The sequence below is a fragment of the Artemia franciscana genome, chromosome 17, assembly GCF_032884065.1.
Source record: "Artemia franciscana chromosome 17, ASM3288406v1, whole genome shotgun sequence".
Taxonomy (NCBI): domain Eukaryota; kingdom Metazoa; phylum Arthropoda; class Branchiopoda; order Anostraca; family Artemiidae; genus Artemia; species Artemia franciscana.
Genome location: NC_088879.1, coordinates 9,583,089 through 9,598,014, shown reverse-complemented (window position 1 = coordinate 9,598,014; position 14,926 = coordinate 9,583,089). Strand labels below are relative to the sequence as shown.

The following is a 14,926-nucleotide window of genomic DNA, read 5'->3' as shown; positions in this document are numbered from 1 at the left end:
GAGAAAAAAGGAGCAAGGGAGGAGGCCTAGTTGCCCTCCTATTTTTTGATTGCTTAAAAAGGCAAATATAACTTATAATTTTTACGAACGTTTTCGTAAGTAAAAAATATACGTAACTTACGAATTAAATTACGTAGCGAACTTCAATATTCGTATGTTTTTATTGTGTATATGAGGGGGCTCACCCCTCGTCGATCCTGAATCACAAAGGCCGTAGAATAAATAGTTGGAATTACTAAAAACGCTTTAGCGTAAAGAGCGAGGTGTTACGAGGAGGTAAAACCCTCATATGCGTAATAATTTCTGTTCGTTTTAAGTTTTAATGCTGCTTCTCACTTTCAGTAGAATAAAACTTTTCATATTTATTTTTTCATTTTTTTTAAATAATGCTAGAAAATCCTGCGCCCCCTCCATTGAAAGTCTCTTCCCCCATGAGAAGTTCCTCCATGAAAAAATCCTCCCCGGTAACCCCCCTATTTATCCCCCCCCCCCCCGAAACCAAAAAAATCCCCCTGAAAACGTCTGTACACTTCTTAGTAACCATTACTATATGTACACACAGGTCAAAGATTGTAACTTGAAGCTCCTCTCACGGGGACTGCGGGGGAGTAAGTCGTCCCCAAAGACATAGTTATTGGATTTTTCGACTATGGTGAATAAAATGGCTATCTCAGAATTTTGATCCGGTGACTTTGGGGAAAAATGACCGTGGGAGGGGGCCTAGGTGCCCTCCAATTTTTTGGTCACTTAAAAAGGGCACTAGAACTTTTCATTTCCGTAAGAATGAGCCCTTTCGCGACATTATAGGACCACTGAGTCGATACGATCACCCCTGGGAAAAAAAAAACAAATAAACACCCATCCGTGATTAATCCGTGAAAAATGCGAAATTCCACATTTTTATAGATTGGGGCTTGAAACTTCTACAACAAGGTTCTCTGATACGCTGAATCTGATGGTGTGATTTTCCTTAAGGTCGTATGACTTTTAGGGGGTGTTTCCCCCTATTAACTAAAATGAGGCAAATTTTTTCAGGCTCGTAACTTTTGAGGGGTAAGACTAATCTTGATGAAATTTATATATTTAAAATCAGCATTAAAATGCCATTCTTTTGATATAACTATTGGTATCAAAATTCCATTTTTTAAAGAGTTTTGGTTACTATTGAGCCTGGTCGCTCCTTACTACAGTTCGTTACCACGAACTGTTTAAAAATGTAGAATTTTGTATTTTTGTCAGAAGGCAGATCACGGATGCGTGTTTATTTGTTTGTTGTTTTTTTTTGTTTTTTTTTCAGGGGTGATCGTATCGACCCGGTGGTCCTAGAATGTTGCGAGAGGGTTCATTCTAACGGAAATGAAAAGTTCCAGTGCCCTTTTTAAGTGACCAAAAAATCGGAGGGCACCTAGGCCCCCTCCCACGCTAATTATTTTCCCAAAGTCACCGGATCAAATTTCTGAGATAGCCATTTTATTCAGCGGAGTCGAAAATCTTTATAACTATGCCTTTTGGGATGACTTACTCCCCCACAGTCCCCATGGGAGGGGCTACAAGTTACAAACACTGACCAGTGCTTACATATAGTAATGGTTACTGGGAAGTGTACATACGTTTTCTGGGGCGTTTTCATTTGGTTGGGGGCAGGGGTTGAGAAGAGGGGGATATGTTTATAGGTTACTGGGAAGTGTACATACGTTTTCTGGGGCGTTTTCATTTGGTTGGGGGCAGGGGTTGAGAAGAGGGGGATATGCTTTAGCGTGAAGAGTGGGGTACTGACGAGGGGGTGAACCCCCTCATATATGTAATAAAAATATGAGAATACAGAAGTTCGTTACGTAAGATAATTTGTAAGTTGCGTATATCTTTAACTAATAAAATTTATTTTTACTAATAAAAACATTCATAAAAAATTAAAAGTTCTAGTTGCCTTTTTAAGTAACCAAAAAATCGGAGGGCAACTAGACCTCCATCCCCGCTTCTTTTTTTCTCAAAATCATTCGATCAAAACTATGAGAAAAAGGCAAATTTCGTTTTCATTATTCATCTCCGGAGAGCATAAATCAAAACATGCATTGATTCAAAAATTGTTCAGAAATTAAATTAAATAAAAACAAGTGTTTTTTAACTTAAAGTAAGGAGTGACATTAAAACATAAAACGAACAGAAATTACTTCATCTATGAAAGGGGCTGCTTCCTAATCAACGCCCCGCTCTTCACGCTAAAGTCCGACTCTTTCTCTTAACTCTATTTTTAAAACAGTAAAAAACTTTAGCGTAAAGAGCGGGGCGTTCACGAGGAAGTAGTCCCTTTCATATACGAAGTAATTTCTGTTCGTTTTAAGTTTTAATGTCACTCCTTACTTTCAGTTAATTTTTTTTTTCAATTTAATTCGTAAGAAAACTATTGTTTTCTGAGAATCCTCGAAGAAAGCTTTCAACTAAGTTTGGTGTTTAGTTTCGAATTAATCAACTGAGGTATTTTAAATAGCTTATCCCTCGGAAAAAAAGTGGAAAAAACAATAAATTTTAAAATGCACTCTGTGCATGCCGTCACAGTTTCATATACATTGGCATTTTGTACTTGAGAATGAGCTTTTTATTTTAATCTGACTTCATTTTGAAGCTCGATGTTTTCAAGTTTTCTTAATCACGGCCTTAATATCCCTTGGAAAATTTAATATAATATTCTTGGATTTAATATCCTTGGAAAAGAAAATGGGAGACAAATCAGTGCTAGCCATGCGAAAAAGGGACTTTCCTTGTTGTTCAAGGCGGGGGACTGCAATCCCCTTTATAAGGTTTTTGACCATGTTTATTCCAGTGGTGCGCTTTTTATTTTAATCTGACTTCATTTTTGAAGGTCTCAATTTTTTTCGAAATAAATGTTTACTTTTAAGTTGAACCGAAGCAATAGTACCATTCATAAATTAACGTCAGATGACAATTTTTTGCCATTATATAGTTTTTCTCAAAACACGCTTCATAACGTTTGATTACTTGTAGTATGGGGTCAATTTGTTTAATGGCACACAAAGCCATTACTTAATTCTTCCTTACTGATTTAATATTATGAAGAAGGTTTAAAGGCGATTCAACCAATAAGGCCATCTAGATAGCCAATATTATAGATGGCAGTATTGTCAACTAAAATTATACATAGCGACATTCTTATTTTCCAACAACATATTTTTTGAGCTTTTAAGCAGTTTTCCATTGATTTTATGGAATTCATTAAGATGTACGAATCAAACACGAGACACGATATTTCTTATGATAAAGGAATAACATGTTACCTGACTGAGCCAACAAGTCATTGATGATATTATATTATTCTTAGAAACGCATTTTAGGCAACCAATGTGTTCTTTATGGGAAGCTCACCACTGATATTAAGCGTCACAATATCGGAACAAGTTAATGACTCTCAATTGGGGTCTGATATATGGTAAATACTATCAGTGATTTGTTTCTGGGCAACTTCTTTTGCCATCATTCCAAGAATCTGAACACCACAATGAGAAGAGATGCTTGCTAGACCAAGATTTTCAATTGATGGTTAAAGAAACTGTTTTCGATATGCATAAGTTGTAATGATTACAGCACAACAAGTATCTATGTTGTAATTTAATAGCCCTGAGCACGTCAGTTTTCATTGCCGGGGTTTGCGCATGAGTTTGGATCCCCAGATCCCTATTCATGGCCCCAATGACCCCCAAACTCTTTTGTTCCCCCACCCAATTTTTTCATTTCGTTTTTTTCGAGCTTTGAAATATTTTCGCTTTTTTCATGTCTTAACATCATATTAAATATACATATAACAAAAATAATTATATGTGATGTTTTTAAAATACAAAATGAAGATGATACAAATACGTCAGTTTTGTTTTTTCTACTAAAAGAAAAATTTTGTAGTGACATTTTTAATTTCTTAGTGTTATTAATCAAAAATTTTCAAACTTTTTCATATCTTAAAATCACATTACATATAGGGGAGAGTCGGGTAAGACGGACCCCATTTTGGTTTTTCGTCTGCGGAAGAGGTTGGAAACAAGCAACGACTGACGAAAGGTGTCTAACTTGTCCCCAAAACATTGAGTTACGTAAAGAAACCTTCTTCACACATAAATCAGCCGTATTTCCGGGCCCAGATAAAAAAAACTGAAGTTGGTCAAAAGGTCCATCTTGCCCACCCCATAGGATAAGACGGACCAGCCCTTTGGGCAAGACGGACCCAATTGCTCAAAAAGATTGATTGTCTCTAAACAACTTTATTTCGAATACTTAAAATACTAGTAGTAAGTAAAAAAGTAAAAAGTTAGCAAATAACTATATTTAAACACTGTACGAGGCCAAATCTACGTGAAAAACGAACTGAGCCGACTGTCTCGTCGTTCCGCCCGAAGGGGTTGGTTTTGGCAGCTTCATGATGACCTCTTCTTTTCGCACGAAGCTCATCTCTTCAGTTGCCGTGAATTTGCTCGATGGAGCTAATCGCTTCCAAAACTGAACTTGGAAACCATCAGATTCACAATCACACACAACTCCAACATAATTCCTGAAGCTCTTCTTGGTCGGCACTTTCACAACCAAGAAATCCCCACTTTTTGGTTCGGTTCCATCAAGAAACTCCTCCTCCTCTGACCCATCCAAATGCAAGCTGTCATCACTTTCATCATCCAGCGCGATATGTTCATCGAAGCTGTCTTCCCCGTTCCCAGGCTGTTTGGAGAGGTTTCTCTTTTCAGGCCGTTTTCTTTGAGCTTTCTTTTCTGATTTTTTTCTTTTCAACTCAAATTCTTCTTCCAGTCTGTTTTTTTCAGGTGTGTTCGTCCGAATTTTGGACTTTGTTCTTTTCCTAGACGTTTTTCCGTCTCTTGCATAGAAACTCGCCTTAGGGTGAGGACGAACTGACTCTGGAGTCACTGGCATAGTCGCAGAAATCACTGAGCTACTGGTATTTGGCAGCACGTCGTTATTCAAGCTCTTGTCGCCAGGGCTTACCATTTCATAAATGGTAATCCTCCTGTTTGGGTTCGAAATCATCCACGAGTTAGCTGATTCATTGTAGTATCGCTTGAATGGCCCATAAACAGCAACATCAAGAGGCTGCAGCTTGTGACTGCAATGTGGCAGAAGCGTTAAGACGTCAATGCCGTTTTCTCTGCAAAGATTAACCACGCTCAATGAGACGTGCGAATCATGGTTATCCATAATCAGCAGAAGTCGATTTGTGGGCGAGCAACTGGTTTGGGAGATCAGATGGCGTATCATATCCGGGAAGATTTCGGCTGTCATCCATCCAGACGGCTGGCATTTTCCTGTGCTTCCAGGGGGCGTGTCATTGAGAAAACCTTGAAGCCAGTTCACTCGTGGAAAGACAAGGAAAGGGGCTATCGACTGGCCAGCTGCGTTGATACACCCTACGACTGTTACCAGCGTCCCTCGCTCAGCCGAAGTAATGCGTCCAACTTGCTTTGATCCCTTTTCTGCAACCACCTTTGGTGTCTTGTGAACGGTGGTTACTCCAGTCTCGTCAAAATTATATATTCTATTCGGCGGATATTTGTGCTTTATAAGCAGCTCTTCTAAATTATTGAAGAATTCGCTGACATTCGTCCTGTTGAAGCTGGTGGCTCTGGCAAGGCTTGTCGCTTCGAAGGACCTTAGGGAAAGCCCAACACGACTCATAAAGCTATTCATCCAGTCTTTTCCTGCACACTTATTTTCAGTCAAGTTCTTCGGCATATTCTTCCCTTTGGCCTGGGCATATTCATATGCAATCTGACCTGCTTCCTTTTTCGTAAGTCCATGATGCATGTGCTGTGCCGTGATCATATAGTCCTTTAGAAGTATCTCTTCGTTTGCTGAGAACACACTTTTAAAGTTAAAGGTAGTTGCCAACTCCACTGATTGGGGATTTTCTGCTGCGTCGAGTTTTGCAACTGCTCTTCGCACTGTGCTTCGTGGCAAACCAACCTCTTTCGAAACTTTGCGAAGCGGCGAACCAGATTTAACTCGCATAGCAGCTGCTCTCAGTAAGTCCTGGTCGTGGAGACCGTGGGTGGTTTTCCTAGTATACTTTCCATTCTGCAAAAGAGAGACAGCTTAATATATTTCTAATTGACATGCGGGAACAATAAATGCAACACAATATTCACAAAATACGTAAAAAATAATAACTTCGAAAAAGATCCCAGATGATAGGGGGCAAGACGGACCGGTCCGTCTTACCCGCTGTCTCTGTGGTCCATCTTACCCTAAACCTGCTTTTTCGGAATAGTTAAAAATTATAACATAAGATGGCGCTGCAATGAAAAAAATTAATGTCTCACACACTCTCCTAGACCTCCATATTTGTAAGAAAAATTACCACAGTATAAAACAGAACATTAGAAACACCAGAAAAGAAAAACATTTACCTCAAAAGCCGGTTTCGAGAATGTGAAAACGAATAAAAATATTTTTCTCGAAGACAAGATTGGCTTCAACTCTCAGACTTCGCTCCGAAACTTGCCACTAGATGGCCGTTGTTTCTAGCTCTACAAGTGAGAAAAAGGTGACACTCAAGTCGAGCAATGACAAAAGGTCCGTCTTGCCCCCCGGTTCGTCTTACCCGACTCTCCCCTACTTATAACAAAAACAATTCACTTATGATATTTAAAAATACAAAAAGAAGATGTTATATATATGTTAGTCGTGATTTTCTCTAATAGAAAGGATATATGTATTAACATTTTTTTTTTACTTAGGATTTCTTGTTACTTGTAATTTTCATTTTTTTTTTTTACATAAGCTATTTCTGACAATCAGGAAGGCAGTCACATACAACGCTCACAAATGTAAAAACCTCCAGTTAAAGCAGGAGGCTTCACAGGAACATTTCCCATATCAACCCCTTGATCAAATGGACTTGTTTTGAAGCGTTTCATATGGTCATCTATTGGCACATCCTTCTTTTCCTGATTTCAAACAACACATGACAGACAACCACACTGAACCTGGTCACTTTGACCAACAAAAAGAATCCAGCTTTGTCAAGGTTTCTGGTATCAATGAAATACTTTGATTACCTTCCATTAAATATCCTTAGACTAACATCCTCTCGTTTAAGAGCACTATTCCCTTCTTGTGACAGTAATGGTCGTGAGGTATACCCTGGTAGTTTCAGAAGAATATTAATATATTTGTGACTATAGCGTCTTGATCCCATGAATTACTCAGAGATATCATAGCCACCAGTTAAAGCATGAGGTTTCACTGGTATATTTGCAATATTAACTCCTTGAACAAAAAAAATATGTTTCAGTGTCTTCTATGTTCATTTAAAGGCACATCACCCTGTTCCCAGTTTTCAACAACACATGTGGCTCAAGTACACTGAACCTAGTCACTTTGGCCAACAAAAATAAATCCAGCTCTTGCAAGTTCTTTGGTATCAATGAAATTCTTTGACCACCTTCCATTAAATTCCCTTAGTCTAACATCCCTCTTGTTTAAGAGTACTGCATTTTTCCTGGTTAAAAGTTTTAGTATAATACATTTTAGAACTGTTTTGTCATGATAAGTGCAACTATATGATACGTAGTCATTGAAAATGGTTTCTTATATGCTCAATACAGCAGCACTCGCTGATGTCACTTTTTTGAATCAAAACATACAATGTATATTCAAAGTTGGAGATACAAGAAATTGAACGTTCAGAGACAGAGGGACAGACACATAAAATGACATATTGATAGATTAGACAAAAAACTATGATAGAGAAAAACAAGAAAGACGAAGCAAAAAGAAACACAGACAGACACACAAAAGACACATAGACACACACACAGACAAAAAAGGACACAAAGACACACCAACAAATAAACAGACTGGTAAATGACACACATACAGATGGACAAAAAAAACACAAAGACACACAGAGAGACCAGAAAAACACAAAGAAAGACATACAAACACAAGATCAAAGAGAAAAAAGTCATATAGACACAAGGAGAGACAAAACAAAGACACAGATAAACAGACGGATACAGGGGCATGCGGAAAAAAACATATAGAGACACAGAAAAACTTACAAAAAGACACAGACAGGCAGGTGGACAAAAAGAACAATAGGCTGTTAAATTGGCAAAAAATTACAGATTTAAATCAAGGATTTCTCTTCCAATTGGCTTGCTTTAGGGAAATACTTGATGTTACTTGCTAGAAACAAGCTTGAATCACGAAATGAACCCTGATCAACCTTCATTGATATCGGAAATTAAAGAGATTTTTAACAGGTTCATAATTTGGCATAGTAGGCAAGTAATGATAAACAAATTGGACTGATTTCTGCGTAAATTTGACAGGCTATTAGTAAACAGTTCTGTTAAGTTAATAGTTTTTGGAAGGCAATTTAAGGACAATAGGTTGATAAATTTAAGGTTTTTCATGTAATTGTATTGTCTTAAGGAAATGTTTGACGTTGCTTGCTAGAAAATAAAGTTGACACAGACAATTTGAAACGATTTCAGCGTAAATTTGACATATTATTAGCAAATGGTTCTGTGAAGTGAGTGTTTTTAGAAGGGTTCCGTAGAAAAATAGGCTGTTATATTGGTACAAATTTTAGCTTTAAAACAAGGATTTATCTTGTAACTTGCCTCTTTTGGAAAAATGCTTGATGCTTCATGGTAGAAACAAGGTTGAATCACAGACTATACCCTGAGAAACCTTCTTTGATTTTGAATATTAAAGGGATTGTTAACAGGCTCATATTATAATTGGGCATGATGTCCAGATAATAAGGTTTGCATAGACAATTTGAAATGATTTCTGCTTAAATTTGACTGGTTATTAGCGAAAAGCTCTGTGAAGTGAATATTTCTCTTGGAAGGGTGCCATAGGCCAAAAGGTTGTTAAATCGGTAAAAATTAAAGATTTAAATCAAGGATTTGTCTTGCAACTGGCCTGTTTCAGGTATATGTTTGATGTTACATGGTCGAAACTAGTTTGATTCACGGATTGCACTCTGAAAAACCATCATAGATTTTGAAAATCATAGGGTTTTTAACCCATTCATATTAGAATCGGACATGATTTGCTGGTAATGGTTGACATAGACAATTTGAAATTAGTTTTTCTAAATTTGACAGGTTATTAGTAAATGGCTCTTTCAAGTAGATAATTTTGTAAGGGAACCATTGGACAAGAGGTTGTTAAACCTTTGTCCTATGTTGTGTTTTAATTGTTACCAGATTATTTGTAAAAAAAAATGGAATCTTTTTTGTTGGCCAAAGTGATCAGTTTCAGTGTTCTTTTTTGTGTAGGTGTGGTTGGAACCTCGGAAGAGGGGTGTGTGCATAAACATTAGCATATGAAATGCTGCGAAACATGCCCATTTGTTCAAAGAACTGATGTGGTAAACATTCCAGTGAATGCTTCTGCTTTAACTGGAGGTTATGAAATTTGTCAGTGATATATGTGACTGCGTTCTTACGTGTCAAAAAAATCTCAGTAAAACTAGAAAGGTCAAAAAAATGTCACTGCAAATATTACTTTTCTAATAGAAAAATAATGACTGACATATTTATATCATCTCCATTTTTTCAAATATCAAAAAAATCTTTTTTTGTTATGAGTATATTTAATGTGATTTTGAAACATGAAAAAAGGTTGAAAAAAATTCGGTTAAAAAAAGTAAGTGAAAAAATCGTCACTAAAATCATTATTTTCTAATAAAAAATTACGACTGACATATTTATAAGATCTTTATTTTGTATTTAAAAAGTCTCACGTGTGATTTTGTTTGTTATAAGTATATATAATTGGATTCTCAGACATGAAAAAAATAAAAATTCAAATTAAGAAAATCGAAGTAAACATATGGCTGGGGGGCCAAAAAGTGCGGGGGCGGGGATGTTGGGGCCCTGGAGAGGGACATGGGCACTGGATAGGAATATGGGAATCTAAACTCATAAGCAAGCCCCATTAATGGAACATCGATGAGCTCAAGACTTTTATAGTACAAAATAGATACTTGTTCGGCTATAATAAATACAATTTTTAGTGATCGAAACAAGTTTCATTAACCATCAAATGAATATCTTCGTCCATTAAGCATTTAAAATCACAGTGATATGAATATGTGATATGAATATGTGATATAAAATCACTGTGATTCCTAGAGTGATATAAAAAAATTGTACCCACAAACAAGTCACTAATAGCATCTGCCATATATCCTACTCCAATTGAAAACCGATTGCGCAATTAACTTGCTACGATATTTTGACGCTTATCAGTTGGCTAGCGTCCCATAAGGAATACATTGATTACCTAGAATGTATCTCTAAGAACAAAACATCATCAATCAGTTTTTGGGTAAGTCAAGCAGCGTGTCACTCTTTTACCATAAGAAATCTTGGGTATCATATTTGATTCATACATTAGATGTAAGTTCCATAAAATTAATAAAAACTGCTTAGAAGCTAAAAAAATGTGTTGCTGGACAAGGAATCGCTCGAAATGGAGTTTCTGTAAACCATTGTCTGGATGTGTAACACATCGAGACAATGGATCTGTCCGATGATTGGCTCTTGTTTTTGTTCTGAGAATGACAAAGTTTGCAAATAAGTCAAAAGTGGATCCATCTTAATAACATTGGCAATACAGACTAACTTTAGAATTTGTATCATAATCTGAAATTCTCCGTTGGATAGAGAGAAATTACCAGATTTCCAAAGTTCATATTATGACATATATGGATTATATTTACAGATAGGCTTCCATTATATATCCGGTGTTCTGCATATTCTATTACTTCCAATTTCAAAATTAGGATTCTTGGATTATTTTACTTTACTAGACTGTTTATTGTAATTGATCATATTTGCTATGACACTCTCTTCATTGGGAAGACACGCTCCTGTCTTTCAATATCCTAATTCTAGGAAACGCTGATAATATGAATTTCAAATAATAATTTAAAGCTTCCATGCAAACCGGTAAAAAGAACTGCCATTTAACGTTTAAAATATAAGATTAGTGTGCAAGTCTATGAAAATTGCTCCCTCCGGATAAAATTAGATTACTTAAGTGATCTTGGTAGCGGACTGCCGTTTCCTACTACCCTCAACAAGTTTCTCCTTGCAAACCAAACCCATTCCTTTATTTTAATTGCCAACTCGTCCTCTTTTGATAGTGTCATTTATAATTTGTATTGCGCAGCTGTGATATTGATTTACAGGCAGTTTTAACAAGTGCAACCACAGCTGCGCCTACACAATCTTCTCCACCCAATATTTCAAAACCTTTACCAATTGCATGGTATTAGAAGTATCTCTTTGCCCATGGGAATAAGAGATTGCAATGGAAACTTGTTCTTCAACAAGATTCAAATTCAATGGATCAAACACACGTCTGTGAGTTTACCTTCGATGTCTGAGGCTACCTTGCTGCTATGCAAGAGTGAATTTTTAAAATTTTTGAACTGCAAGATGGCAATGTCATCAGAAACTGTTTCCAAAACTGGTACCCATCACGGTTATAGTCCCCGAAGTGATACTTTAATTTGGACTCTGTAATGAATCTAGAAGAAATCATTGGACGAGAATGACTTGAAATATAGCCTTTGCCTTGAATTAGAACTTGATTAATATTTGGAATTGAAAAAAAAATTGTCTAGTTGAGCCAGGCTCTGTGGCAGTGTTTTGCCGATTCAATGGACGGAGCCTTCAATAAATATTACACCCTTTTTATCTTTCCATTCCCCGTTTTCAAATTCAGTTTTGTACTGTAAAACTGTATTACCAATCTTTTAAATGTTCTTTGAACCCCGCAAAAATTTATCCCCTTAATTGTTAAAGGATATTAACCCGTTAAACAGTTCAAATCTATTATAGGAAACTCAGATTCCTCCCCATTCCCACTAACTACAAATTCATCAAAATATAACTTACTAGCGTCCTTTTGCTTGGGATTATGCCCTGCTAGCGTCCTTTTGCTTGGGATTATGCCCTGCCACGACGAATACATATTTGAAGCACTTTAGGTCTGTATTTAAACAAAAGCGCTGTTCAACTTTACAACTCATCAAATCCGCATTGTATTTTACAGCTCCTTCCCCCTCCCACCACTTAAAACAAATTCATTTTTAAATTAAGTAACATTCAAATCTAAACTTTTTATAAGTAAAACTTTTCGACCGATTCCCATCTCATTATAATTGTCTACTTTATTAAAATGCTACCCACCTAGTCCAAAACGATACCCTAAAAATTCTGGAGTAAGTCTGAAGAAAGTTTCTGCATCTCTGTTTGTAGATAATACGGGTAAATCTCTCCGGAGTTTTCGTTTAGGTAAACATTATTTGGGCGATGGATACTTTTATGCTGTTCCGTCCATCCCCTTTCGAGTCTTATTTTTCTTATTACGCTTTCTTATTTTTCTTTTACTGAAAGCCAACTGGATTGGCTTTTATATACGTAACTAGTAAATATGTTATCAAACAAACATTTGCCTAGGTTTTTCATGTCTTCTCTGGTTTCCACTTTTACTTGAAAGCACAATACCTAGAATCTATTGTATTACTATAATACCCCCATTGAACCACCGAATTTTAAAATTATAAGAATAGGAGAGTGAATAGGGGCCACATCCTTCATTAGAATATATCATTTCTTAGGAATCCTCATATAATTTCTAATGCTTGCGCACAAGGCATATATTTCTTAGGTTCGTTCAGAGAGTGGTGAAAAAGGTGTGTAGGAAATAGATAACACTCATGTCGTATTATCCTGTTTCCTTAATTGCTTCATTACAATCAGCAAATTCCTGTTTATGTATGTTCAGCATAGCTTCTCCCTCCCCGTCAGTCCTTCTAGCATCTCTACTCCAAGACTAAATAGAAAAGGGTACTGACTTTCCTGATTAGTATTATTTTTCTGTCCTTTATTCTCGTCAGCAGCTGATTTGTGCTATCAAACATTTTCCAGTTTTAAACAAAAACTGCAGAAAACATTTAATGTGATTAGTTGAAAGTCTTGAGTGAAGCCAGTTTTTCTTTTAGTTTTGTTCCTTTCCAAGTAAGAGCTGATTAAAAAAATCAATTACAATGGCTTATCAATAGTTGTGTATAATCCCTCTTTATATGGGTCGTTTCTATTGACTTTGTCTAAAGGAGTGCAAGAATGGCAGAACACGGGGAGAACATGGAATCGAATGGAGCGAAAAACATTCCCAGAGTTATATTATGAGTTATATTTATATTTAGATTATATTTATTATATTATATTATATTATATTATTGTATTATTAGAGTTATATTTATATTTTGCGGGTTCAGGGTTTTAAAATAGGTTTGAAAATTAATGTGAAGAAAACTAAGTCACTAAGGCTAGGAATAATTAAGATGAAAAGGTGACGTTGGGTAACAAAAGATTGATCAGGTGGAAAGGTTCAGTGTTCACTTACCTTGGTAGTATTATTAGTAAAGACGGTGGGACCAGTAAATATGTTAAAAGTAGAATGGCCAGGGCTCAGGGAGTTTTTTCACAGCTAAAAAACGTTTCGAAGAATAGGAAGATAAGCCTGCAGACCAAGATTAGAATATTGGAATGTACAATGATGACAGTAATCAAATATGGTTCTGAAGCATGGCGCTCCAAAAGCGGATGAAGATTTTCTAGATGTTTTCTGGAGACCTTGCCCATGGGTTATTCTGGCTACCCGGCTAACTGAACGTATTTCAAACAGTAGGCTCTATGAAAAGTGTGGTTCAATCCCGGTTTCTAGGGCTATATGAGAGAAAGATTGAGATGGCTTGGTAGCACTCTATGGATGAAGGATGACAGGTTATCGAAGATTATCATTTTCAGCCAGCCGTCTGGAACTATGCAGAAAGCAGGTCTTCCGCGGTTGGAGTTGGAAGATCTCATAATGAAATATTTTAAGCGAAATTGGAACTTCCTGAGAGGGTGTAAAATGGGAGACTTAAAATAGATTTGCATTGGGGAAGAGTGTGCGTGGCTGTATTAGCCTCAGCTGGCTTGGTGCTGAGGTGAGTTAATAGTAGCAGTAATTGCTATGACTAGTGTATATTTAGTTTCCCCATTCAGGTCTGAGTTTGAAATCGTTTAGGTATACAATGAGAAGCAAATAAAAGAACAATATCAATTAAATACACGAAATATCAGTTACCTATACTGTAGGTACGCATGCAATGTTCTGTATCGGGGATGGTTAGAGGTGCATCCGTGGAGCAGGGTTTGGAGGCAAAAAATCTCCAAGGTGTTGGTATGCAGTGCGGACACCTTGGAACTTTGGGTGTCTTTGGGATCTTAATTTAGCTTATGTGTCCACATTTGTCTACACATTGGAAAATTTTGTCGACAAATTCTTTTTCCCCACGTCAAAACTAAAAACCCTAATATCACCCTGGGGGAGGGGCGAATTCGAAATTATGTATATAATGACCGAATATAAATGACCGAGTCAAACTCAAAACGTGCGAAAATAACAGTTTGATATGCACATATAGACATCTAGTCCTTAAGATTTTAATAATTTTTCATTTATCGAAGTAAAAAAAGTGAAAATATTTCAAATGTATTTTTTTTTCAGTAAAGTAACAATTATATTCTGGTCTTGAGAAGGCATGGGAGTTGTCAGCCCTACTCAGGTAATTTTTTTTTTAACTCGGGTCATTTACTATAATTTTCTGTTTGTTTTGAATTTCATTAATAAATTTCGTAATAGATTACCTGAGGGAATGATCTATTACTCAGGTAACTTGATTTCATTGAAGCCACTTTTGGAAGATTCTAAGTTTCTTTGATTGGGTTTTTGGCTGTGGCGTTTTCAACGGTGTGCTATGTGCTTTGATGAAGCAAGTTTTTAAGGGTTTTGGGCTTTTTTTATTCCCATGGGACGTGTTCATCTATTACTA

At 36.5% G+C, this 14,926-nt stretch overlaps 1 long non-coding RNA gene across 2 annotated transcripts in view; it reads left to right on the top strand.

Annotated features, from left to right (window-relative positions):
* The window catches only part of LOC136037811 (uncharacterized), a 49,773-nt gene that overhangs the window by 11,975 nt on the left and 22,872 nt on the right, over positions 1–14,926 (top strand). The window contains exons 1-2 of one of the 2 annotated variants that reach the window (XR_010620044.1): positions 10,365–10,433; positions 14,602–14,659. This is a non-coding gene — a long non-coding RNA (uncharacterized LOC136037811). Of the gene's footprint in view, positions 1–10,364; positions 10,434–14,601; positions 14,660–14,926 lie in introns of those variants that run through there. The other variant, XR_010620043.1, reaches the window with a different exon arrangement.